Source organism: Lates calcarifer, linkage group LG14 (assembly GCF_001640805.2).
Source record: "Lates calcarifer isolate ASB-BC8 linkage group LG14, TLL_Latcal_v3, whole genome shotgun sequence".
In the NCBI taxonomy this organism is placed as follows: Eukaryota; Metazoa; Chordata; class Actinopteri; family Centropomidae; genus Lates; species Lates calcarifer.
In genome coordinates, this window is record NC_066846.1 from 11,851,701 (window position 1) to 11,878,238 (window position 26,538).

The 26,538-nt window shown below is 41.3% G+C and overlaps 1 protein-coding gene across 2 annotated transcripts in view; it reads right to left on the minus strand.

The window, feature by feature from the left end:
- htr2cl1 (5-hydroxytryptamine (serotonin) receptor 2C, G protein-coupled-like 1) overlaps window positions 1-26,538 on the minus strand; it is a 110,459-nt gene that overhangs the window by 46,916 nt on the left and 37,005 nt on the right. For both annotated transcript variants that reach the window (XM_018674078.2, XM_018674079.2), the window contains one exon: window positions 8,785-8,911. The gene's annotated coding sequence lies outside the window, so the exon portion shown is untranslated. The remainder of the gene's footprint in view (window positions 1-8,784; window positions 8,912-26,538) is intronic.

A 26,538-nucleotide genomic window follows, 5' to 3' on the forward strand; every position in this document is an offset into this window, starting at 1 on the left:
AGTTGTTAATGATAACCTGTTTAAATGAAAATACATAATCAACATAGTGCCAGTGTTCAAAACCAAGACAATGGGAAAATTAAGCAATAAAATCACTTAGATTAGTCCAAAGTAACTAAAGAATAAATACACCCATCAAACCACCTAAATTAAACAACAACCATCTGCTTGATAAAACGAAAGAAGAAAGCCAGAGAAGCCTTTCCAATGAGAGGTGGAACCTCAAAAATACCCCGACCTGGATGAGTGAGAATCTTCACAGACATACTTCACTGTACATGCAGCCTACTGTACCATGTTTCACCTCTGAAAGTCTGTCTTTGTCAAAGTAGCTCACCTGTGCTAAGCCTCATCCATGCTAATGCGATATGCTAGCTTTATGCCGCGTTGGCTGACGTCCAAATTGCCAATTTTTCCTGAGCAGTTAAAGTTTAAACCAGATTGTTCCAAGGTCAAGAATACATCTGAAAACACTACAGGTACTAAATGGACCTTCAAGTTAGATTGTTTTGCCAATTTCATGCTACTTTAATGCCCAGTGAGTTTATGATGCTCCTCTAGCTGCTATTTTAACTGCCGGGTCTATTAGCTGATATAGCAAGTCATGTATGTGAATACATTAGTCTGTATTTTAATCCCCCAGTTGGGGGCCCTTAATAAATTGCTCTGGAAAGATCCCTAATTTGGATCTATTGTATGTTTAATAAGATTAATTGTACAGCTTTTATCTCAATTAGCTCACCTACTGCAGTGCTGATTCTATTCATTATTCTATCCATTAAAGAAAGAAAAATCAACTCCACAGTGAAGCAATAAATATTATAATATCTAACATCTAGTGTTTCTTTCTTCCCTGAGGGGAAGAACTGCTGCATGCATTTAAAGTTGTTTCATTCCACCCGAAAATATCACTTATGCTGCTTTCAAATGCTTGAAAACAAAGGAAACATATTTTACCAGAGGGCATGTTTTTGTGCAGATCGTTTGTTCATAAGCAAATAAACTTCTACTGGGGAAAAAAGAGCGAGAGAGAAAAGTACTATCTGTGAAACCATAAGCAAGCTGACCACATCAGACAGAGTACGCATCAGTGATTCACACACACACACACACACAAAACACACCCACAAACACAAATGATCTCTTGTGGCAGAGCTGGCATGGATAAATTCCTGCAGACGCTAATACAGAATGCAAATGATTTATGATTATCAAACATAAACAGTGACATTTGCACTCGTACACACACACACACACACACACACACATTTTAACCACTCATCCACAGGACCAACAACCTCAATATTCACAAATGTGTGTGTTGTAGACAAGAACCTGTCGCAGAGTCAGACGTGAGTTACACACACTCTCCCTGTGTGACACACACAGAAGCTAGAGGTGACCCCCCTCAATATGTGAGTGAGTGTGTGAGGGTGGGGGAGATCGATGGGGTGATGCCCGGCATAATGTTCATATCACACACACAGAAGTCACACAGGAGTCACACGGGGACGACTAAGTGATAAAAATGTTCATTACGGAGCAGTTTCCTGAGGCGTCCATTAGTGTTGATGAGGGTCTTCCTGCCTGTCACTCAGCCGCTGCTTTTTCTGCCCTTTGTGTGCTCTCATCTGTCCATCAGCGTTTACACTGCTGGGCTAAAGAAGCACATGACAAATGGTGGATATTGGCGGCAAAGTGAGCAGAGTGGAGGTGAGATGGATGCAAAATGAAAACCATTACTGCTGGCTGATGTCAAAACTGTTCAATTCAAGTGAGATATTTTTCCCAATGCCATCAAGTGGAAACAGCTGGGGCTTTTTATTAAGGTGGTGAACATTTTTCTTTTCTTCCACATCTTGTCGGTTATCTAAGGACAAATCTGCCTTAAAACGGTTAAGGTCGGCTCCAATAATCCTGGCCAAACACCTCAATAAACTTCAAATGGTGAAGCACCGGAGCTCATTCAGACTTAAAGTATGCTTTTCTCAAAACAATAAACTATGCATCATGGCTTTGTTGTCCTCTGTTGACATCAATGAAACACTGGTAATGGATCAGACAAATCCAAGGAGAATTTATTGTCTCTAGAATATGTTGACAAAGTATTAAGAATAGTGTGACAAAATAAAAAGCCGGCAGACAAAGGTAAAGTTGTGGGACATTTCTCTATGGAGACTATGCTCGAGTTCAGCTCTCTGAAAACAGCTAAATGTTGTTTTTCTGTTTGGTTGTTACAGAATTGATGTTTTAGTAACGGTCTTGCTGTTAAACGTTGCAGTGGAAACCTACTGAGCAGTAGGTCTCTGCAGCAACAAGCAGCGTACGCCTGGAAGCTAACAGCTCATGCACAGATCTAGGAGCAACTCAAGCCATGACAGCAGACGGGAGAATGAAAATCATCTAGTGATTCTGAAGCAGTTATTTTGAGGTAAAATAGTTGCTTTAAATAAATAATATTGTTGCGTCAATTAACTTGTCGGAGTCAGATGAGTCAGACCGGGAACTTAGCTGCTTAATAAAGTTTGACTGAAACCCTAAGCTCCCTCTTCCCCTCCCTCTCCTGTCATCCAAAGGGCAGCGGGTGACAGAGGGAGAGAAGAGCGTCTCTGTGGTGATATGACAATACTGGAGCCTTCACCTTCGATCCACCTCCTCAATACTGGAACACACACACACACACACAACACATGCAGTGTAGGTGGCACTTGATTGCCCCCACTGACGTGTGAAGTTTTATAGCGCCGGGTGCTGTCACTCGTCACGTTGAGGAGGAGAGGGGATGCAGACAGTGATGAGAGGAGGAGAGGAAAGATGAATAACTCGGTGACCTTGCTGTCTAATGCCGTTTCTAAAAAAAGGAAGGAGAGCTGTTGCTAAAAAGCAGATAAAAGACTTTTAAAAAAACTGAACGACTGACGGCACCTGACAGATTGTTTAAACTACATTTCCCATAATTCCATCTTTCCCAGCAGAAATGCCACAGTATCTTTGCTTTTATTGTGTTACAAAGGTCTTGCTAAAGGTCATTTGAGGATATATTCATCTGAAGTTCCTTGTACCCGGACAGTGTTTTCTTGCTGACCCATGGTGGAGGGACACCTTCTGGTAGGTTCCCACTTGATATCATAATAACTCTGAACCTGACCTTTAAGCTTCTTCAGTTCTGGAAGAACGCCACCTTTTTCCTGCAAATTCCTTCTAAACCTGATTCCATCGTGGCTGACAGTTCTCTCAGGTCTCATCTGGTTTCTCTCTGTTATGAGCAATAAAGTCTAAAAAAATATGCCAATAACAATTAACTGATACTTGAATGTAACACTTAACATGTTTAATTCTGCTTTTGGGAGCATTTTTTTTGTCTTTGTTGGCTGTCCATCATTTAATCCGCTTAATTCCCTCTTATGGTCCCACAGGTGTGCTGATTGGTAAAACATTTATACTGCAGGCATACAGGTCACAGGTAGAAGAAGAACTTACAATGGAAAAGGTGAGAAAGTTTGAATATGTCAAAACCATGAATAGTTGCAGAGGCACGGACCATTTTTTCAAGGTTGCTACAAAAATTTACAGCCCTATATAATAGTGCTGTCAAGACAATATTTCTCCACTGGTAGAAGTTTTTCTTGACCTTGGATTAAATTCTGAAACTCTGCACAAATGCAATTTGTCAGGACTTTGTTTTGGAAACATTAAAGCTGTAAAATGCTCATGAATGCGATTCTTTCGTGCTGCAGCTGCCATAACAACTTTGTCGCCGAGGCAGATTAAGAGCGGAGACTTTGTACTGCTGCAAATCTCCTCCTGACAGTTTCTGCCCGTTTTCTTCAGCTGAGTGATTTCAAGCCAAAACTCGACAAACAAACAAAAAAAAAACACAATAAGATTATAGTTTTACTCTCTTTAAAGATGAGACAGTAAAGCAGCTGCCACTGAAAAATGCAGCGGACGGTGCTCGGAGGAAGCTGCCATGACTCTACGAGGCACTGTAGGCGCTTTAACAGAAAGTGAAAGACAGAGAAGTTGCCTTATACAGACACTGCAGCTTTCTCTGAGCTCAAAAGCAGAGCGGCGCACACAAAGAGAAAGATCTCTTCATGGTTGTGTTGCCATCACAGGCGACTGGCCTTGGCTGTTTTCTTCTGTATCCAAATGTAATTCAACATCAGTAAAGTCCAGTCCCTCTGTCTCACACACACATAATGAGGGCTTCATGTTCATATTCAGCACGGGATGCTCAGTGGACAGATCTCTGTTTCCATTGACAATCAACGGGGGGGATGCTTTTGCTAATTTATGCTAATGATGCAGAGATGCTAAACCCCTTTATCCCACTTGAGCAGGACCATCTCTTCTCTTTCTCCCTCTTCTCTTGTCCTCTACCTCTCCCTCTCCGCTCGATTTGAATTTTTTAGAGACCTTGTCCTTTTGCGTTCTCAAAAAAAAAAAAAAAAAAAAAGACTTTGAGGAGGAGATGAAAGAGGAGAGAAGTGGGAGGATGGTGTGTGGAGCGCTGTGCGAGAGTGTAAATGTCTAAAAATGTGTGTGGGTGTGTGTGCGCCTACACCATGTGTGTGTGTGTGTGTGTGTGTGTGTGTGGGCAGCCCCTGCATGGAGAGAGTTTTACTCAGCATTCTCACACAGGCCTTTACTCTTAAACAGGAACATTATTGGAGATTAGACAAAAGGACGCACCCAACACACACACTTCCTCACTGACATTTTCTTGACGTGCCTGCTTCCATTAGAAAACTACTTAAAGCAAGTAAAGCTGACAAAACACCCAGCCCCCCTCCACCCCACCCTGAGGAGGAGCGGCAGAGAGACAGGAGTGAAGAGGAGGAGAGGAATTTTTGGTCATTTTAATTGCAAAGCTTGTTAGCCTTTTTCTCTGTCGTTACTGCCTTATTAGCATGTCATTATAAAGCCAGACGGTGTTTGATAGACAGCCTGGAGGGGAGCAATTACTTTGTGGGTATATGTACAAGTGCATGTTACGCAGACGGCCATTATTTTTGGTGTTTACTACATATTAAGATGAAAGTGTGAGTATCTGTCGAGACATCTCTGCAGTTTTTTTCCCCTCAACATCCTGTCATTCACATTCAGACACAGTACTTTTAATTATAAGGGAGTTTTAGTGCTTTGCTCAAGGGCACATTGACTGATTTCATAATTAGTGTGGAGAGTGCTTCTAATTTCCCTTCTCCAGTCACATATTTCAGCTAAAGATTCACACTCGGGACCCTCCTGAAATTTGTCGTGATCATGAGAGAATTTTGAAAACGAGTACAACAGCACAAATTTTTGTCAGTGATTTGGTGACACGTGTCTGCCCTCTGTGTTAAAAATACAGTGGGCGTGAGGACAGCTAATTTGGGTTCATGCACCCAGCAGGGGCACGGTGATGGGCTGTCAGCTGCGTGTCCCCAAAAGTTCTGATTACCTTTATTTTTGGCAATCAGAGGCCTGTGAGGAGAGGCTGTCGTGGCAAAGGGAGATGCTAATTAAAATCTGATTGCCCACTTTAAGCACAGCACTTTATTAGCAGGAGAAATGTTTCAAAATCCAAACACTGCAACTGTCCTTTCTGACAGGGTTCCCACCCTGTCAAGAATAAGTAGGCTAATGTCATGTCCTTCTCAGAGAAATTAATGGGAATGAGTGCAGATTCTGTCCAGCCACATACAGTATATATTTTAAATAAGGATGGATAGTTTCTCTTGGAACAGTGACAAATAATAGCTGTTATCTTTATGACATCCAGCCTCGCCAAAAAAAATTCAAATGGAAATTTAGGCAGTGGACAGTGTCATCAGACTGCAGAAAAACTCAAGGCAACTGTTCCCAAACTTGTACCAGTGTCTTAAAGACCCAGAGCCACATTTCTGCTTTATTTTACACTTTATTTGACATTAGCTTGTCAGGCTAACGCGCTGGCTACACTCCTCCTTTCTTCTTCCCACTGGGTATTGTGCGAAGACACGCATATACGCAGGGAGTGGGTTTTTGGACGGACTCCGTTCCTACTCCCTTTAAACACCATGGACAGCGTCATATAAATACACCTGCTGCAATGAATACATCAGCACTATGGATACTATGGATGGCCTAAGTAGCTTATGGCTCACTTTGTGATCATAAATAGCTGATTAAAGGCTACTGCACAACATTAAAAGCCACTGAAGTACAGTTATGTCACACAGCCTTGATCCTCAGATGCTGTTTCAAGCTAATTCTAAGGCCGCAGCAAAGCCCTGTGACTGCATCCTGGCTCTGCAAACACATTTCTTTAAAAAGACATCTGCGATCTTAAAACTCACTAGCATTCCTCAGACGGTACAGAGTCATGGCTCAGTCATTAAGACTCACTGCATTAGATGCTGCTCTAAAAAGAAGTAGGTACAATCTATAGAAAATGACTATCTCAAGTGCTGTAAAGCATAATTAAGCTGAGTGAGTGAAGTGTCTCTGTGCTAACTGATTGAATTGGCTCCTGGATGACTGTTATGCTGTTGCTTTAGCATCATATGGACAAAACATGCTAGCACAGAGAGAGAGAGAGCACAGAGAAAAGATGAATGTAGTGTACAGAGAGGTTAGATATAACGTCATTCATATTTGAATCATGATTATAAAGGTTTTTGCTACAATAAAAAAAAACATAAAAGTTCTCTGTTACCTGGCAACAGGAAAGTGAAGTGCAGTGTGATCAAGATCAAGGTGCCAGTGAAAACCAAGGACTGATACAAAGTCAAATTAAATGAATCTGACTATAACATCCTTCACTTTCTGATGGATGAATGGAAAAATAGAGACTGAGCGGATTTTCTAAACTATGTCATTTGCCACAGTTGAACTCCAATCAACACATCTCAAGGATAATTAAAGCAAGTGAGAAATTTCACTTCTTGATTGTTTTGACATGTTTTCACTTCTTCATCATGGGTTATTAAGTGGAGATTATTGGGCTAAAACGGCAACTTTACCTATTTAAAATCACATTTAAGAGTGCCACTGTATAAACACACACATTTATATATATATATATATATATATATATATATACTGCATTTATTTGCACACCTGCTCAGATGTGCATAATTAAACAGGTGCTCATCTATCTATCTATCTTTCTTCAATACAATATGGTCCATATGTTAGAACTCCTCTCAGTAGTACATCACATAAACTAAAAAAATAAAACTTGATATGAATATGATATTATGATATCTGAAGGATCTAAACGCTGTGTGGGATTAACTCGTGCCATCAGTATTTTTAAGCTCCTGGTTAATGCACCTGTATGAAATAACTAGAAAATAAACCAGCAGTAAATTAGAGAGTGTTCTCCATAGGTGTGAGGTAAAGGTATGTCAGTGACAGATCTGAATTGTCTCTTGGGGTAGTTCACTGACTCACATGCTTTTTTATCACATAGACTTAACTACAGCTGATCCCTGCAGCCAAACATGCCCAAACTCCCACGTCCTCAGCCCTCAGCTACAGTGAAGGAGTAATTAAACTTAGTGGCTGCGCTGCACCGACACAACAAACTGATTCTGCTGTTAATATCGGAGATATTGTGAATTTCCTCCATGTTTGTGTAATTAGGTGCACGAGTGCATTTTGTACGGCAAATAGCAAAAACTCAGAAACACATGCGAGGAAATGTTAAGGGAGGTTATCTGACCTTCACGCTCCGGTGGCAGAGCGAGGAGAGGAAGAAGGAGAGAGAGAGAGAGGGAGGGAGGGATGACACGGAGCAGGAAGAGGAAAGGAAAGCTCCTCCAGACCTGAGGGCTAGAGAGGCTAATTAACTTGAGAGACATGACCTTTCCCTCCTCCCCCCTGAGAGGAAACATGTGTGTGCATGTGTGTGTGTGCATTTCGAATCAATACAAGGGCACAGTCATCACAGCCAGATGGACCTGAACATCATGTCTCATCACCACATGAGCGCTGGAGAGGCAGCGAGAGGTGGAGAGGAGGGGAGAGGGAAAACTCCCAGATCCCCGTTTAGAAAGCTGACTGGCTTAAACCTTTAAAACTGAAATGTCTGTGTACGCATCTGTGTGTGTGACTCTGGTGCAAGTTAGCAGTTAGCTACTAGCACTGCATCAATGAGGGAATGCAGCGAATTCTCACTTGTCAAATATCAGCAGGCACCACTTTGCTAACCAGCACACAGTCAAGCAGGAGAACAAACAACCGAGCTAATTAAGGAGGTCGTCAAACTTGGCTGGAAGCTGCAACTTTCCCAGAGTGGAAGAGAGCCGGAGAGCAAGACAGGCGAAACGAGAGAGAGAAAGAGAGTGTGTGTGTGTGTGTGTGTGCATGTGTGTGGGACGGTCCCTTTAAATAGACAACATCAGATGCAATGGGAGACTGAGAGGAGACAGAGGTGAAAAAGATGGAGGAAGAGAGTGGGAATCAAGCATCCGCTGCGAGGGGAGGGGGGTAATTAGGAAATCTGAGTGTGTGTATGTGTGTATGAGGGGGAGACGTGAGTGTATTGTACATACTGTATGCCTGCCTGTGTGTGTGTGTGTCTTTGTGAGTGTACACTGGCGTCATGTGGGAGTTTTCCTGCTCAGGGACAGATGGTGCCACAAAATACTGAATGCTGATGTTCCCTGACTGAATCCAGCACTAAACATGGCCACAGCATCTCTGACTGTGTGTAGCCTACTGAGCGCACGACTGCTTAGTGTATGTGTGTGTGTGACAAACACAGAACCTAATTTGACCTCAGAAGAAGAGTGTGTGTCCTGATGAACTCACCCTCGCCAAAAACTGATTTGATCTTCACGTGGGACGAGCAGCTTTAGTTTCTTGTTGCGTTCATGTGTCTATTGAACACACTTTCTTCAGACTGGAGGCGTCCAACGTGTGACTTGTGCTTTTTAGCCTGAAACAGAAACAAAAAACACCTGAATTTAGATTTGAACAGGTATGAAGAGGTAGAGAGGGTGCTAATATTCAGTGACCAGTACTGTCACCATAACAACCAACCATTTCTTCTCCCCTAAGGAGGGACTGTTTGAACTTTGGGAAGCACATGGGCCTTTTTTGGTACTAACTGTCACATAGCATGCTAACACGCTAAACTAAGATTGTGAACTTGGTAAGCATTACACATTACATACATGCCTGCTGTTAGCATTTAGCTTGAATCATGGATGTGAATGAATAAAGCCTGACAGAGCTGCTTCTAAAATCCATCTTGAATCCAAAATTCAAAGATTCTGGCTACACAAATTTGTGTACGTGATCGAGGTGGGCTTGGGCCTAAAAATATACATTACAATAAAACATTTAATGGTACTGTTAAGTATTACTTTCAATAATCTTTTTTAATCACACATCCTTAGATTCACTCTGTCATCTTTTCTAATCTACACAACAATAGCACCGGCTAGCATTAGCTAACTACTAACTTAGCTACTCTAAAAAATGGAAGAGCTTTTTAGTTGTCAAGTTTTGGAGGTTCTGGCTTTAGGTTTGGTGAAGCTCTGGAGGGAGCATTCAGAGTCTTGACAATAAGTGGTGGCTCAGTTTTGACTCATTATTTTGTCTGTTGACTAATGGCTAATGCTTGGCGGGAGCTACATAACTTTAAATTTACAGCCAGTCTACTAGTAATTATTCATTATGGATAGGATGATAACTTATAGTGGCAGAACAGGCCGGTGTGAGCAGTGTACCAGCATCTGTTTTTAGCTGTGTGCATGAAAGAAAGTTTTGACATTAAAATATTGACTTTAGCCACTGGGTGAAAAATTGTGTTGGCTGTCAGGGTGAAATGAATCAGGCTGGCCGGGCTCTTGCTGAAATTTCAGGCCTGTGCTGTACTCTTGTTCCAATAGTGTAGATTTCCCCTTTCCTTTACATTTACAACTTATTTTCCTCCCTTCAGAAAAAGCCATTTGCAGCCATCCATTCTTGTTCAGTGCGATAAACAGTCTCCACAGACCAAGGTAATCTATCACAGTAAACATGAAGCCTTCATTTGGTTTTGTCAAAGTGCTGGTTTTATTGTTTACTTCATTATGCCTGAGCTGAATGTTTTCATAGAAGTGTGCTTGTTATTTCACACTCCACTTCCTGTCAATCACCTGACATGCAAAGGGAGAAATAATGGAATAATCCATCACATCATGATCACATGTTGCAGGAGATACTTTACTGTCTCTTTATACAGAGTGTCTGTTAGTCTGTTTAGCAGTTAATTTGACACCATGGAGTTTGTGTCTAAAGCAATGTATGTATACATTACATTCATTTCAGATTAAAGGAAATGTAAAGTGAATTCCTTGTAAATCTTGGTTATGTAAATCAATATCCTTAAACCTATCATATCACTATTGTATTGATATGGCTATTGGTGGTTTTTAGTTCCAACTGTTCTGACTATGATAGTTCATCCTGAGGGGAACATGAATGTCGGTACCAAATGTCACGCCCACACAAGCCACATTTTTCAAGAAATTTCACATAAAAACACAAATATGAATCTTATGGTGGCGCTACAGAGAAAAGTCATTGGATCGTCAAAGTCACTGGGCCTCGTTCCTCTGGGGACCATGAATGTCTGTCCAGAATTTCATAGCAATAGCTGTTGAGCTCTTTCAGTCCAGACCAAAGTGTTGGGCCAACTGAGATTTAGTTGTCTTGTAAGGTTAGCGCCTGTATCAAACATTAATCAGTCATATAAATCTGTGGGTTTAGATTCACAAAACTGTTTTCAGTTGGATCATTTTGTAGCTTTAAAACCCATTCAGTAGTATTATTCCAAAAACCAACCATCACTCTCACACACACTCACCTCACATCGTTCATACTGCTCTGAACAAAGAATCATTATTCAAAGAAAGCAAAAGCAAAAAATAAATAAAAAAAATAAACCCAATTTTGTCCTATTTGGAAGTAAGTGCATCCATGTGTGTCCCATACAGCTGGAAAACTCTACATTTGTATTGACTTCTTTAGGAAAAAAATCAACAACTTATATTGATTCCCTTGTCTATCTCGCCTCTGTCTCTTCAGCAAATCTTCTTTTTCTCTTTTTTCCAGTTAATTGTTGAAGGCAACAGTTGAAGCTGAATAATAGAGTCCAGCTGAGAGGCCCCAGGGCGGCCACCTCAGACCTGCACTATTATTACAAGACGGCACCATCACAGGCAGCCAGTATAAGGAGCACAAGGGTCAAAGCCGCAGCAGTGGGCAGCAGGAATAAAATATATTGCTCTGTCACTCTCACATTCATCTGTAATGGAGAATTTCTCAGTATAGGTTTCCAAGTCAACTTTTTAACCTTTATCTGTCCAGGGAAATTTAAATTCTGCTTAACATTCAAACAGCAAAACGCCTGGATACAAGCTGGAAAGTTTTCTCCAAATACATATGAAAAAAGAAAAAGAACAGGAGTAGCTAATAAAGTTAATTTGCTAATTAGATCCCCTGTTACCACTAAGGCCGGCAAGGCTTTGCTTTTTGGGAATGGAGTGTGCCTCGAACCAATCAAAAAGCTCAGCTGAAACAATGATAAACAGTAAACACAGGCTTTTCCTCAAACATTAAAAAGCTTTAACGCCTTCAGAGTTGTTAAATAAGATGTCATAAAGCAGCACTCAGGCTCTGATGTAACAGCTCCTGAGGGTAAGAAGCTGTCAATCTGTAAATTATCTTACTTGATTTAATTTTGTTTTTGAAAAGGATTGAGACGTAATTAGTCTGAAGTCAGAACTAAATACTTGGCCTGCAGACTCTGTGTCAGGGGAAAAAAATAGTTTAATTCATAATGTATTGCATCTTTTAATTACAGAAGCTTAGGTTGAGGCTGAGGTCACAGTAGATGCATAATAGATATCCTGAATATGTTAGCACTGTATATGGCTTTCAGGAAATCAAAGGAGCATACCAGTGTTTGTGCATGTTTAATAAAGAATTACATGGGGCAGTTTTGTACATTTCTGCACACGACCTCCTGTGCCACCATGAAAATCAACTTGCAGAGATTTAAAAAGTCGTATGTGGAAAAGTAATCCATCACAATAAACATTTAAATTGCATTTGCTTTTTCCTCAAGGTTACGTTATCACCGTGTGGTGGTGCAGTTGAGAGCAGTGACTGAACTGAATTGGAGTGTTTTAATCTTCTCTTTTACTCATTCTCGCGACTGAAGATGTGTAAAATTTCCTGCACACCTGTGCTTGTATCTGCGAACATGACTTCCTCGAACTTTAGGGCTTTCAGTGAACTTAAAGAGGTTCAGCACTTACTGACCGTGGTATGTACTCTCTTCATTTTAAAGCAGCAGTCACGTACAACATCTGTCTGGGACACATTTTCTCTGCAAAGTAAATGGATTACAGGCAGTTCAAGTTCACTTTTCAATAAAAGCCGTAGAGCATTAACCACTAAATTCATTATTCAAACCATGGGGACTCTGAGGACACCGCACTAGATGTGATTAGGCTGCACGTTCAAAAAATCCTCCTCTCAATTCATCAATAGCATGCAAGTGCATTGGATTCAAATATTTACAGAGGTCGTAGCACTGGTGTATGTACAGTCTTAGACACTTATGGATAGGTCTGCCATTTTTAATCCACCGTCAGTCTAACAGAAAGTTTTTAAACATGCCCAGGGATTCAAAATATCAGAATCACAAACCTACATATTCCTGCTGTGATATCTGTATGTGAGTAGCACTTGATCAGTTTGTCTGAAAAAGTGTAGTTTATTTTTAGCACGGTAATAATTAGCACTAAACTAAGATAGTAATGTCATTAATTAGGTCATAAACTATTAAGTAAATTTACTACTAAGTACTGGATGACTTACAGTTTGACCTGATGGGGCACTGGAGGAAAAGTCAGAGGGTCATCCAAAGTCAAGACAGTAAAATGACACTTCTGGTCCTGGGTCCTCAACCCAAGTCTGGGTAACACTGAAGTGTATCAGAATTGGTCCAGATGTGGAGGTAGCATCTGTCAGTCATGCTGTACATGGCCATGGAACCAGGCGTATACCAGCTCTGGTTTGGATATATTTTCCTATCTGATTCCGACATAGATGTCTGTGCCAAATTTCACGGCAACGCATCCAATAGTTGTTGGGCTACTTCAGCCAAAACCATAAACATGATCATAATGGTGATGGTAGATGAAAAGTCAAGGGATCATCAAAGTCATTCGGGTTCACTGTCGGGGAATCATGATTGCTTATACAGAAACACAACTTATCCCAACCCTGTGTGTAAATCTTCTCCTCAGCCTTTATCTACATACATCAGCAGTGTGCTGGAGATGTTAGAGAACAGGCTGTGATAGATATTAAACCATCCAGGCATCACAGGGGTATGTTTGTGCATAATTACATCTCTTGGTGACACTGCTGTGACAGCATATGCAATTAAACCGACAATATTGCCACCTTGTGCTGTATAGAGCCACTTGTAAATGTTACACCCATTCGCTATAGGTGCAACAGAAGTGTTGTTCTGACAAAGGCATCAGACACACACTCGTTGTTGGGTGCTGTAGAGCGGGTTATCTTTCTGTGTTATCCACATTTAAAGGGAGAAAAAGAATAAGACAGACAGACTGAACCCACAGAGGAAAGAGAAAGAGAAGGAGAGAAAAGGAATGCAGGTCGTAGTGACTGGATGCAGAATCAGATGGGAAGGAAGATAGATCGTAGCCAAGAGCAGGCAGATTAGAGGAGATGGAGAATGTGAGAGGCTGAAAAACAGATGGGACCCCACACACACACACACACACACACACACACACACACAAACAAATACATGCCTTACTACGTGTACTGTACATTTAGTTGGACCAAAGGGAGGGATCACTTTGCCACGAATCTACTTGTTCTAGTGTAGAACAAGTAATAAAAATTGTCTCCATATACACACACACACTCATCGTAACATACACACAGTGTAACACACATGGCAAACACTTTATTCCACTCAAGTAGCTTTCTGCTGATTGCATGCTCCCACTTGAGGGATCTCGTCTGTTTCGAGATGTAGTTTAAACCATCAATGTGCAGTCAATACCACACACACACACACACACACACACACGCAGGGAAGAGGTATATCCTTGGCTTCACTGGCAATCAATACTGACATCCCAGTTAACCTCAGCATTTCCTGATCGAGAAACTCAAATATTGGATTAAAAACATTCAGGATTTCATCCAAGAGTCGTTTACCCAGCAAAATGAGCTCATGTTTAACACAACAAATCAATGCTGGACATTTTCTTTACATGTTCTAATTCTCATCAAAATGCTTAGTCATGATTTAAACCTCTCCAAGATAAGATAGCAGTAAACTCATCCCACTTCAATCACCAGCTGAATTGATTCTGACCGCCACAAGCAGGTTTAGCATTCACTGAAATGCTAAGTCAGGATTTAAACAGCTTTAAGGAAATGGCAACTAAGCAAAACCACTCCGGTTTTACAGCCACATAAATATGATGCACTTAGGTAATCTATAGAGGAGGCTTAATTAGTGACCAGGCGCGACCCTGCAGCTAACGACCAGTCACTTCCTGCGCCAATAAGAGCAATTACATTCATACAGTTTGAAAGTGTTGGCGACCTCGTCACACTCGTCATTTCTGAGCGGATTTGAAAACAGTCCATTTTCCTGATCGTATATCTTGCCCAGTCTGGATAAAGTCCAGTTAGTGTGAGTCACTGCTGGGATACAGTCAATAATCAGCTGAGCCAACAGCTTGGTTGTATAGTGAGTAACATTTGGTGCAAACATCCACTGCCTACTCAACCTTTTACATGGGAATATTAAACTGACAATAGTACATATAAACTCTGATTTGTTCATTTAAAACATACTGTTCTTTTAAAGGAAGCAGACTGATCATTACAACAGAGGAGAAAATGCTTCCCTTCCCACTCTCTCACCAAAGATACTGAGCTCTATGTGTAGTTGACCTTTAATTTAGATTTTCATTTACCGAATGATTTTCCTTTCTTTCCGAGTCCATCTAGTGCTGGTGCTGTCACCTGATAAATAACAGGTCCAACTAGAATTTCCACCAACCAGTCCAACATCAATTAATTAGCCAAATTTGAAGAATATCTCTCTTGAGATATTGCGCTCATGAGGCCACAGTGACCTTTGACTACCAAATTCTTTTCAGTTCATCCTTGAGACCAAACGTTTGTACCAAATTTGAAGAAATTCCTTCAAGGAATATTGCTTTCACGAGAATGGGACAGACGGACAGACCTGAAAACAGAGTGCCTCCGGCCACGGCTGTTGCTGCGACGGAGGTATAAAAACAGCTTGTGCGTGGAATATCACACACACAAGCTGACCAATTATGATGTTGGACGGAGTATTAAAATGCGTCACGGAGCATTTAGAGGTCAGCAAGGGTCGAGATTATCATTTTTATCACCAAACAAGCTACTGTTACCGTTCCCTCAGGGCTCGGTATCCTGTGCATCAGTTCAGAGAGATCAATGATTTCACCACGGCGGGCGCGGGGTCAATAAACACATAAGTTAACCTATTCATCACATTAGATAACACATAATTAGCTTGGCTTAGTGTCAAGGAATTTTATAGATGCTGCTCGTTTGACCCGCACAAACACGGAGTGATACAGTCTCCGTTTCCAGGCTTGAAAGGTGATACGGAGACATTTGTAGTTCAGCTCTTCACGGATGGAGGAACCCGCCTTCTGCTTGGGTTAACAGCTGCTGCAATGGAGTCAGTCGCTGACCCTGAGTCAAAACGTATCAAAACACCCATAGATACTTCTTAAACCACTCACACGGAATCATCCACTTCTCCAGCATTTACCTGTGTGTAGTATATTCTGCACATCACTCGTTAGATGATTGCCTCCCTTAATGCTCTTTAGCAAAGTGTGTTCATATTAGAATCAGCGTTGTAATGGTTATCTGTTTTTTTTCCTTCACATTGGTGTCAAAGTCAGTTTCAGCAGAGAAGTCTTTTTAGCGGATTAGTACTTTAGACTTGGTAAAATAGTTGTAATGCTGCACTCATCATTGTTTGTCTGGTGTAATTAAACCTGCAGTACTGCTACAGTATTCACAGCAAATCTGAAGCCAAAGAATATGAAAGCGTTGTTCATTCAGAGTGTGAACCACATTTCTTTCTTTGTGGATCTTCAGGGCTCCACACACACAAACGCACACGTCTTAGGTTTACATTAGCATGCAGCACAGGCTAGACATTTTATGTCAGTCCATTATTATCTCTCCATCTCCCTCTCCTCTTTGTCATAGTCTCTATTTTGCTCTCTACCCCCACCTCCACCCAGCTCACTGTCTGCATCTCGCTCCACCTTCCTCCAAGTCCATTATTTCTCCATTAAAAACCAGGATGACCCGTGTAATTGCCTCCAATGACTGAGTCCTAATGAAAAAAAACACATTGCATCGTGTGTGTGTGTGTGAGAGAGAGAGCTGGTGTGCGTTTCTGCATGTCAAGCTGCCAGGCCTTGACCAGAGCAGATAATATTCTGTCAGACCTGCCTGTTACACTCTTTTAACCAGCATCTCTGTGTGTGTATGAGTGAGTGAGTGTGTGTGTGTGTGTGCCAGCCTGTTAGAGCCTTGACCAATGCAGATAATATTCTCTCAGACCCTTGTTCCACCCTTTTAACCCGGCTGTGTATGCGATTGTGTTTGTGTTTGTGTGTGCGACTCAAATTGCATTCGTAAACATGCATAAATATAAAGTCCAGAGCGCTTGTATGAGTCAGTTGATGACAGGAGAGAGGGCATTCAAGCATACTACACGTGGGTGTATATGTGTGTGTGTGTGAGAGAGAGAGAGAGAGAGAGGAAATGAAAGAGAGAGGGAATGAAGAAGAGAGCAACGGGCATATAGACAGAAATTGCAAATACAAGAGAGAGAATAAAAGAGGGAGAGAGACCTTTGTTAAACAGGCAGGTCCTACTCAATATAAATGCACTGAAATTCATTTATGACCCAGCGGCTCGAACACACACAACCATGCACACACAAACACAAATATACTTTACTCTTTGATTTCTTACAGGAGAGAGCTGAACACTGGGTGTAAAGAGGAGCTCCAAGAGATGACTTCAAAATACACAAGTACTGTAGCTACACAGTGCTGTTCAGCATGGACAGGATGTACAGAAAAAAAAAGGAGGGGGGTATAAGATGGAAATTAATTGGATACCTTCACTGCAGCATGGTCACAGTGATCAAAGTTTCAGTCTTGCTGTAAAAGGCTGAATTCAAGATCCAGTGTTATGATTGTTTCATTCTCTATAAAATGAGCTCCACAAGATTGAAGAAATGTGTCGTCTGTATGAGGATTGGCTGCATGCAGGCAGCAAGTAAGAAATAAAAATGATATATTGCAATATATATGCAATGTATGAGCCGGACTTTGAAGGTGAACAGGATTGTAAAATGAAAGTGAGTTTTCCTCAGTCATCCAGGTTATGGTTATCCAAGAAGGGTTGAATCGAAGGCAATTACTGGAAGATATTTTATCATCCAAGAGGCTGCTTCAGTTCTGACTGATTGGTGGGGAGACCCAGCTATTTATCTTCTGAGGGGCTGCTATCAAGAAGAACAAGAATGCAACCACAGGAAACTCTACATGCAGCAAACAAACAGCTTAACAGCCACAAACGTTCAGCATTGCTGTTGGATGCTGTTTTCTGTGATGTCAGGATTGGACGTATCCCAATGGACACTGGGCAATTCAAGAACAAGATACACAGATTTTCAAGAAGAGAGAAACAGGTGATCCTTGGACAAACACCTAAAATGTGAGCAAACCCAACTTGCCATTGCAGCATGAAAGTTTGAGCTAAGTACGACTTGGATATTTCATTTGCACAACTGTAACTTACAAGAAATATATGAGAAGGAACATTCTTCTTCAACTTGTTTTGCATCAGTTTCCAAAGGGGTCATGACAGGTGGGTAACATGACAGAAAATACTCAAAAACCACAGGGCTGGATGATCCTCTACCTTGTCGGTTCAAGAGAAAAGTGTTCAGCCATGAACTCTGCCGAGTGAGGAGGAGGAGGGCAAATCGTCCTCGAGGCAAAACACTGCATATTAACTGTAAATAAAGAAAAAGGAGTGGGATTGACAGAGCTGCAGTCCAATTAAACTTTAATGGCACCTGTGAGGACACTGCACCACTGCAGCAACAAGTAGTGAGAGGATACTATAAGGATATAACAATAGACCCTCTCTGTGTCTTTCTCTATCTTCTCTATCAACACCTCCATTGTGTGATATATCTAATAGAGTAAAAATGACAAAGAGATGCAGGGTTAGAGAGTAAAAGAGGATCAAAGCCACAGAGAGAAACTTATTAAGGGAAGGTCATGCAAACCATAAAGACAGAAATCTTGGAAATGAAAAACTTGCTGTCTTGAGTGAGTTATTTGTCCAGACCAGTAGATAATTCAATCCCCGATTTTGAGTTTATCCTTTCAGTTTTTCCATTTCCCCTCCTCTTCAACCACACCATTGATTTATTCCTTTTTTTCTTGGTGTCTTGCATTTCTCCCCTTTCGACTCCACTTGCTCTCTTTTGTTCCCTCAGGGGTTGCAGAGGGAAATTAATTCTCTCTCCTCGCTTTTGCTTCTTCAACCACTGCTTGCAGCGTCTAGTTATCTATCTTGCTGTGTGCATGGTGCATGTGTGATATTTATCAATAGTACTAGACTATTCTTCATCTGTTTGTCCATTGATCCATCCAGTCTAATCATTTCTTCTTGCTTTTTGTCTCACGTCTTCACCTCCCTCATTGCTCTCTCTATGCTTTGCTATGACTGTGGGCTGAAAAACAACTTTAAATCACTTCTTTCTTCAACTTTCCTCCACCTTACCTTACCCTCCTCTACTTTCCTGCACTCCAGCCCTTCATCTGTTAATCCCTTTATTATTTGAGTGTCACTTTCTCTTATGCTTGACACCTCTAAATCTCGCTGCCACCTCCTTCCCATTCGCCCATTTCTAATTTCTGGCCTTCCGCTTTTATGCCATTAATCTCTCGCTGTCCCTAAATTTTCCTCTGACGCACTCTCCCTCTGTTTGGTCCATTCACTCTGGTTTCCTCTCCGTCTTCCTGTAAGTCCTTATATCTCCCTTCTCCTAAAAATTGCCCTGTCATTTCTCCGCCGCATTGCCTGTCCTTTCGTGTTTATCGCTGCATCTTCCCCATGTCACCTTCTTCGCTTCCCAAAGCGAGTGAGGGAACAGTTGTGCTTGAGCTGCAATTCATCTCTGTGGGACCAGGGCTGGATAGTAATCATCAGTACATAATAAACACAAAGGTATTCAGTGTTTATTTCAAGGAATGCATGAAATATGCTTTTTATGTGCTGACTTGCCCCTCTCTCATCTTATCATCAATGCACAGCCTCAGCAATTATCTCATATCAAATACTTTCACTTAGGAGAGTTCTGGCACACTGTCCTCCCTAAGAAAGATGTTCATGTGACCCAACATGTCCAACACAAAAAGGCAGTTTGATTTTGTCTAATAAGTCGAGTGTACTCTACCGTACAAACGCCATGCCAAGACCTGTCTAAGTTTATTTCCTCTTATCACATATATCTCATCTGTCCTCACTGGCCTGTTGGTCTGAAGGTCCACAACGATTGAGTCAAAATGAGTCAAGCTAGTTCTGATATATCTACGTGACTAATGCAGTGGCCATCTGCCAGTTGCTAAAATGCCTGCTGGCATAGAAGGCAAAGGACCAATCTTTGCACTCTTGGAACTAATTGTGTTTCAGTTATTATGGACATTTTGTGATGATTAAAAACAGTCAGAGCTGTCTCTGAAGATTTCTTTGGCCTAAATGACCAGTTGAGCTTCTTTGGTGACGCAATTATACTTCCGATAGTTTGATTATTTTGGATGATATTTAACATTCAAACAAGTTCAGAGACTGGATGCACAAAAGGATGCGTTCCATTAAGGACAATCCCTCACGGTATCTTAACGTCAGGCTAAAGTCAAACATTTCCATGTTTATTTGCCAAGAACTTGATAAGTCTACATATCAGCTGTGCTGCACCTGTCTACACCTTGGCTCAGGCACTGACTGCATTCACCTTACAGTGGATATTTCACTGGTCTAGTTAGAGTGAGATATTTTCCTGTGATAGATAACCACCTAAATCCGAATTACACCATGGTCCTGTGATATTATAAGTTGGCAAGGACTCCAGGGCACTCATTAAAACAACTGACTAGCGCACAATCAATTATGGGATGCTGAAGGCTGGGAGGAAAGTCAAGTTTATCCACCAAATTCAAGCAGAAATAAGACTTCATCTCTTGATTTCATGTGACGGCACCTTTGAAACAGAACAGGCCTTGAGATTAAAAGTTCATTCCTGACCTTGAAAACAAAGGGACTCACAAGAATCTCACCGCAAGGTCCACTCAGTGGCTACTCTGGAGGTTTTGATCATATCATCTGTTGAACATAATGATGTGTTCAGTCCAAAAATGTGGACTGTTGTATTAATTTACTCATAAAAGACTAAGTGTCCCAACTGTTCGTGTGTGTTTACAGTATCTTAATTGTTATGCAACGTCGATATCTGCATCTTTGCCAAGTGTAAACTTTTAATCTGGTGGCATGGGGGCCTCAGCGCCCAGCGAGGGCGATTACACACTAACTTCAGTTAATGTTAATCAAAATCAAAGTGGAGTAACAGAAGGGGAAAAGATGCTTAGTGTGAGGCAATGAGAGACCAAGATGAAAGGACACATGAAGAGAGACAAAGACACCAAGAGGAAAGAGAACGAGGAGTGTGATTATTGTTTGCTAGATAACAGGAAGATCATATAAAAAATGATTGAAAAAATGATCAAAGGCAGCCACACTGCTGAAAAGCTTGGCGTTCTGCAACACTTCCTGCTGAGCGTGTGTCTTTTCATGTGTGTGGCAGTATCCGTGTGTGTGTGTTTTTTAACATGTATGTGTGTGATTCACATTAATCTCCCCCTCTGAGCCTCACCATGGCTTCACTCATGTTTGAAGAAGCTATTTGAGACTCAGTGACTGCAGATTACCGATAAGGAAAATTACACTGTCAGAATTTATCAGTGCGAAAATCATGCAGCCGTGCGTCCTCATGTGCATGTGCATGCCCCCCCGTGCTTGGAGACAGAGGGTTTTCTTGCCGGGGCATATGTCTGTGTGTATGTGTGCGTTTGTATGTGCACACTTTGTGTGTGTTTTTATCCCTCCTCTGGGGAGACCCCACGCACCGTCTGTCTCTGACTGATTCAGTATGCACTGCCACAGAGAGACGGGAAAGAGACGGTACGAGAGGGAGGGAGTAGAAGACGAGGAGGAGGAAGGAAGGAAGGAAGGAAGAGAGAAATGATGAGATGCAAAAGGAGAAAAAGCCAAAGAAACAGCAAGAGGATGGCGAGGAAGGAGAGAAGAGAAAAAGAAGAAAAAGAAAAGAGGGTGTTTATGCTATGCTTTGCTTGTGCTTTAATTTTCATTCAGCTTTCTAAACAGATGCCTCCACTCTCCTTACAACTGCCTCCCCAAATGCAGCAATTTTCCATCCTGATGTTAGGTGTCACCTGCACTTCCAAAATGACTTCTCACTGTCATGTCTGCAGCCATTTTGTAAGAGCAGGTGCTGCAGACTCTCTATTTTGTTTTTGTATCTCTTTTTTCCCCCTTCCCTCTTCCCCAAATGGTGGATCTGACTGTGTAAAAAAAAAAAAAAAAAAAAGGACAGAGCCGCTGGAGAGGTGAGAGAGGCGTAGGAGGGAGACAGGGAGACGAGAGGAGGCAGAAAATAAGGGGATGAGGTGAGGGAAGGAAGAGAAAATGGAAGCTGGAGGAGCAGAGGGGAGGTGTTTTCCATCCTGCTTGTTTTTCATTAGGGTTTTCAAATCTAATGAGAGGCTAAGAGGGAGACAAGAAGGAGACAGAAGAAGAGATTGAACCCACACAGAGAGATTATAGCAGATATGCAGACATATGGGAAGTGATGGAGATACTGAAAATGTCCACAACAGAAAGAGGAGAGAGAAAAATGATGAAGACAGATAAAAAATAAAAAGAACCAGAGAGATAACATGCATTAATGGACTGAGGCATAATAATGAGACTCCCGGCAATACTGGTGCTGCATACCAATCTCACACTCAGCACAGGGAGTGTGTATGTGTGTGGTCAGAGACAGACAGAGGCTGGGTGTGTTACAGTCGGGTGAGTCTCTGCATTGTTTTTGCTCTGTGTACATTTCCACACAGCATCTCTAATTAATCTGCCCGACGGGGTCTGCTGCAGTCTGCGTGTATGTGAGTGTGTGATTTGATTGTGCGTTTTCAAAGAGAGAAAGCAAATGTCAAAGCAAACGCAAGAGCTGCGAAACATGACAAGCTCAAACTGGAGAGACACAGAGGTGAATGACTCAAGGAAACATGTTGCCTCCTGTGTGTCACTTTGTTTATGGATGATACGCTTTATTTAGTCTCTGCCAGAGATGAGAGACAAGAAAGTGGGAGGACACATGGTGGAGGTCATGGGGTCGGATTCAAGATTCAAGACATGACAAGTACATGACGCACAGTGTTGAAAAGATGTCATCTTAAGTCCAAAACTAGCAATGAATTTATCTTTAACTTATAGATAAAACACATCAGTGAGTCACACTGATGTGTTGACATGTTGTATCATTATTACAATCTGTGGCAGTCTTTACTCCTGTTTGGGTAAGATTTCCTAAATTACTGAACCTTTTTTTCAAAAATAAAAATATATATTTTTGTGATACTGTACTTAAAGGTGCTGCATGCAAGTTTGTGGTATCACTATATAGTCCACGTTAATACGTAATGATGGGTACAATGGCTATGTAGCAATAGAAAAAACTTACATTTAAAGATGTATATCATTTAGTAGAAATAATTGACAGACTAATGCACTGTTGGTTTTGATCTTTTAATTGGATGTGTTGACAATTTGCTGAGAATTATAGAAAAATGTCACCACCCACACCTCTGATTTATCTAGTGATTTGTATAGGTCTGCTGTTCAGCCCACTGACGGCTGTTTCTCCTACTTAGACAAACAAATCAGAGCTTTATAAGCAGGGTTGAGAATAGGGATGTCATCTTCCTGCATTCACTAGAAACAGCAATTTGAAAAAGGCAACAGGCACAGAATAGTTGTTGACATGTTTCTTGAATCAATATAAAAAATGTTTCCAAAAATGTCTTCCATCAACTGAAAATAATCTCAGTGGGAAAGATACCTCACTTGCCAGTGAAATGGATCGACACGAACCTGACCTCAGGCTGAATAAACGAAGTGAAACGAAATGGAAAGAGCTTCTTTTGATTGTACTTCGAGCAGGGAGATTAAACTCATTTGGATTAGCTAGATTAGAGTTAAAATGGTGACATCTTTCTTTCAACTCTTTGGTTGTCTTAAACTGCATTAAACACTTAATGACTTAAGAACCCAGACACTAAAAGAACTTCACCTCAAGTTTTGTCACAAAGCATATTTCCCATTTAGCAAAATGATGAAATCATTGAAAGATTGGTGCATTGGGTTTGCCAATAAAAAATGAGATAAGAGATTTAAAAAGGATTTGTTACACCGTGAGAAACAAATCCAGGTATTAACTGCCTGGATTGGGACCCAAAAGTTTACAAAATCAGAGAAATGGGGAGCAATTGCATGAAAATTAGAACAAACTAATTACATATTCTATTCAAAACACGATTCGTCCACTGCCTGGATTATCTCCGATTTAATCATAGCGGTTCAACAGTTTTGGATGCAACTTCTGTCCTGTTTCTCCTACTTTGACTTTCATCCCTCTAGTTTCTATAGAGACAAATCAATGGACCCTGCCCTCTTCCTCTCCCATACCCTTCATTATATTTCTCTCTCTACAACCTCAGCTAACAAAAGATTGAGGGGAAGAGACGGAGCCAAGGGTGAGAGGATGATCAGCTCTGTCTCTATGTTGCTTTGAAGCCTTGAACAGCGGGTCAATACACGAACACCACTGGGGTCAGAGCAGAATTTCCCATTGGACCACGCATAGTGGAAATTCACAGACTCTAGCTATTGTAAGGTTGGACAAAATCCACCACATACAATAGTAATACTACAAACTGAAAAGTCTCATTTGAGAGCATCAGCTATTCTATTTTGTAGCAGTGAGTTGACAACTGAATGAAAAATGACAGCCACAGCAAAGAAAAGCAATTAGGAAAAGTGGAAATCAGATGGCATATTGTTTTTCTGCCACTGAGCTACCGAGAACTCTGCTGTCATTATGAGATTTCCAATGATAAACATGCAATTTGAAAAGTGAGGATACACGGTGAGATAGGATTTACAATATGAAACGGATGAATGATGAAAACCAATATGGAAGAACTGCAAGACAGAATTTCAGTAAAGATTCTGACTCCAAGAAAAATAAATGGAAGGCAGTGATATATAGAGGTTAGAAAACTAATCGGTAAAGGGCCAGAGGGTTTTTCTTCCTCAACAAAAAACAGAGTGAGTTGCCCTTGAGCTAGGTGCTATCTGTGGGGGATCTGGTTGCATTTCCAAATTCTGCCACGGTAGAAATAACTAAAGTTTATGTATATAAAAACAACAGTGGCAAATATGGACACACAGTAAATACTTATATTCATTTTAAAAGATGAAATTCATGACATGATAATCACACAAACTGTGATAATGGTGACGTTATGTGACTCCCAAATGAGTCCAGAGCTTTGGATGGGTAGAGAACCCTCCCAGCTGAATCACCGGTACAAAGTAAAAAATTTAGAGGGAGGAAACAACAACTCCCAAGATGCATTTTAGCACAAAACACCCAACAATCAAGCTTAAAATTGTGTTATAGAACATGTGCAGCTAACAGAGAGAAGACAGTTGAGAAAACTGTTGGATTTATTTAAATCTGCAATTGTTCACAAATTCAGTAACAAATCACGTTAAATCTTCTGTCACTTTGATTCGCTCTCTCTTCCTCTCCATAGCAACTGCAGCAGAGTCTTATGGGTGTTGTAGTTTATTTCTGAAATGGATTATTGCTGTTTGAGAAGTACGTAAATTGTAGGATGCATCACTGACCCTCCCCAAATCCCAGCGACAGAAATGTGTGTGTGTCTACTCAACCATGTGTCAAACACTTCATTGAAGCGCACTGACAACTTTTAATAACAGTCATAACTTAAAAGACGCAGTTGTGGAACAAGAGCTGACGTGATGTGTGACTTGTTTGGGATGTGGTCCTAATGAAGTCTAATGGGCGTCGGACTGGTGTGTAATGTGGTGCATCCTCCTCTGTGAATTATTGTCCACAGTCTGTTTAAAAGGTGACTGCTCTGTCCATTTACACACCCAGTAACTCATTCAGATGTGTTAAATGGAGCGTGGGCTGGACCAGTGCAGGAGTATTTCCACTACCTGAATCAGCCTTCTCTGAATAAATGAATAATTTGGCTGTGTGTGAGTGATTGTGTGTCTCCTGGTTGTGTGTTTATCTATTTGATGTGTGGGCATGGGATGTGTGTGTCCGCTTGTGTGTGTGTGTGCGTGCGCTCTCATTACACAAGGCCAAGTTTGGACTTGCCCTGAGCTAAAAATGACTAAGTGAGTGAGTCCCCAAACTCTCTTCTCTTTCTCCTCTCCTCTCTTTATTTCTTCCTCTGTCTGTTTGTCCCTGACAGAACCAGATGAAAAGCCTGAGGTTCACATCAGGTTCTGGCCTATTTCATTCTGTATGCAACTGGATTTTAAAAATGGCAGGTGGATCGGATCAACCTTTACTCTCACCAAGGAACATCAGCTGGATATTTATGTATATTGCATTGCAAAAAGGTTTCAGCTTTGGATATATGTAAAAATTAAATCAACCGTATGTAAAATAGACAGTCAGCCCACTGTTCTCTCTGTCATCCAGCAATATAAAAGTCCTCATGCAGAATACATTGCCTCAGTTTGCTTTTGATAGATCCCAAATCAGCCTGGCTGCCTCGTTAGCTATGCCTTTCCCTCTCTAAATGTGCCGGTTCAAAGACAGCTGCTTCCTACTCCACCATCCTACATACAGTACAAACTATTCTCAGCTTTTAGAAGTCCTCTTGTCATCCACAGCAATACATTTTCCCTCCTACATGTTTCAATTTCTTTTGTAATCAGCCAAAGAAATGTTCAGTACCCACTGCTGGCTGATTCATCACAGAAATGGACCTCTCTTCAGATGAGGGTAAGTCATTTGGACCAGGTCAGTCCGCCCCACTGGGCAACGCACATCTGGGAAAAGAAGGCTTTCAATGTCAGGAAGTTTGTTGCTTCCTGAAAATGCCATCATCCTACTGGAAACCACTGTGAACACCAAAACGTGACCTTAAAAAAAATGCATCCAGAATGTCAGGCTCCTCTTTTTCTGAGATTTTTTTGCCAGCAGCTCCCAGCAGGTTATGCTTT